Genomic DNA, 2,013 nt, shown 5'->3' on the forward strand with positions numbered 1-2,013 from the left:
CATCTCCTCCGTTTCAGGTTCAATGCTATTCAGTTCAGAAACAAGGTCGTTGACAGCCCACGTCTGACCGGATCGCGCTTCATCACCTGCCTACCATAAGTTGCCGGAGTTGGACACAATTTGCCAAAGCCAAAACTCTAAAAGATAGAATTCTGAAATTTCATTAACGAGATCCACGGTCGAGTCTTTGAATAAAAAAGCAATTTACTGAAGGAAACTCGACTGAAAGAAATAAGAAAATAGTTTACTGATGGAAGCTCGATTTGAATCACTGTCGAGTCTTTGAATGGCTATATATATATATATAGAATCCTTGTACGACACAATTACACAAACTATACAACACAATTACACAAACTATGAGTTGCCAGTTTGATTAGAACTGGGAGAACTGTGGAGTGATGATCTGTGGCTGATGTGTCGCTAATAGAAAGAATAGGAGTAATTTAAGATAATGATAGAGTTAATCAATTAACTAAATCATAAAAATAATTTAAAAATTATAGAAATCAACCTTAATAATAACGATATAGTTATTTTGGACATTTTATCTGTTGCTAGAGGATTATAACAAAATGGATCACCTGGAACAATTTACCCAATTACTTAATTAATGAAGTGGGTCAGACTAAGTGAATATTTATGAAGTGACCCGACCCGTATGTCCGCTCCCTAAAAGCCAGACATATGAAAGAAAAAACAATAAAATGCAATTTATCAACTTCTTCCAATTGTTTACTATCCATTTCTTTCAGAATTTGATCCTCCAGGACTTCGAAAATGCAATTTTCATTCACGGATGAAACAAAATAAGCAGCTAGATTTGTTTTTGTTTTCCCTTCAGGACTTCCGGTCAATAGCTCAACAAGAAGAACTCCAAAGCTGTAAACATCACTCTTCTCTGTTAGCTGACCTGTACGCAAGCATTCCGGGTCCAAATACCCTGGGCTTTCCTGTACCATTTTAGGTAATATTTGATCCATAGGAGCCAACTTTAAAGCTCCAAAGTCCGATACTTTTGCTCTAAAACATTGATCCAACAGTATGCTGGTAGACTTCACATTTCCATGAATGATTGGTGTTGTAGCTACAGAATGCATATAAGCAAGTGCTTTTGCAGTTTCTGCAGTTCTCAGAAGAATTTGCCTTGAAATCGAGGACATGTGGTGAAAGAGCAGGGTTGCATTTGAAATATATTCATAGACTAACAATGGAATTTCAGTCTCTAAACAACAACCAATGAACTTTACCACATTCCTATAATTAATTTGAGAGAGGGTGACCACTTCATTTATGAATTGCTCAATTTGGCTCAAATCCACTATCTCGAACTTCTTAATGGCAACTATCCTCTTATACTGTACCATATCCTACTTTCCCTAATCAAACTCGCATCATATATAGTTGTTAGTACTTAGTAGCCTTTTCAAGTTCTTCAGCAGTAAAGATTATATTGGCAACAGTGTGAAGAGGTACATGACAACAGAGTAGTTGTTGTAACAACAAACCCCATTTTGCAGAAATAATTTCTCTTTCATGGACTTCCTCTTTCTACGTACCCACAATAACCATGAGGCTTACGTATATACCTACATGCAAAGAACTTGAGATATAATATAGGAAATTTCAACCAATAATTAAAATGAAAAGGGTAGTAAATGGATGCTTACTGTTTTTTGCTTCTAATCTCTAAACAAGTTCATATGGAAACCAAATCCGAAATAACATCAGGGACCACCGTATCCCAAACAATACTGATCTCTAAATGCTAGTACGTTCTCAACTCTATTAACATATCCAGCTGATGGTGGCTTAGTTGGTAGGTTCTGACTTGTCTGAGTAGAGATCTACCTTGAGTCATATCCAATTGATGGTGGTTCAGTTGGTAGGTTTTCTGACTTGTCAGAGTAGAGACTTAAGATCAAATCCCATTGCTACTAGGGTTGGGGGTTAAAGGAGGGGGATGGGCTACTCCTAAAGAGGCTACTCCTAGGGTTGGGGGTTAAAGGGTAG

General features: G+C 37.1%; 1 pseudogene; it reads right to left on the minus strand.

Moving 5' to 3' along the window:
* Positions 1 to 376: 376 nt before the first annotated feature.
* Positions 377 to 1,367, minus strand: LOC148855231 (putative wall-associated receptor kinase-like 16 pseudogene; annotated as a pseudogene).
* Between the last annotated feature and the right edge of the window lie 646 nt (positions 1,368 to 2,013).

Source organism: Nelumbo lutea, chromosome 4 (assembly GCF_056320005.1).
Source record: "Nelumbo lutea isolate HS-2025 chromosome 4, American lotus-T2T, whole genome shotgun sequence".
Taxonomy (NCBI): Eukaryota; Viridiplantae; Streptophyta; class Magnoliopsida; order Proteales; family Nelumbonaceae; genus Nelumbo; species Nelumbo lutea.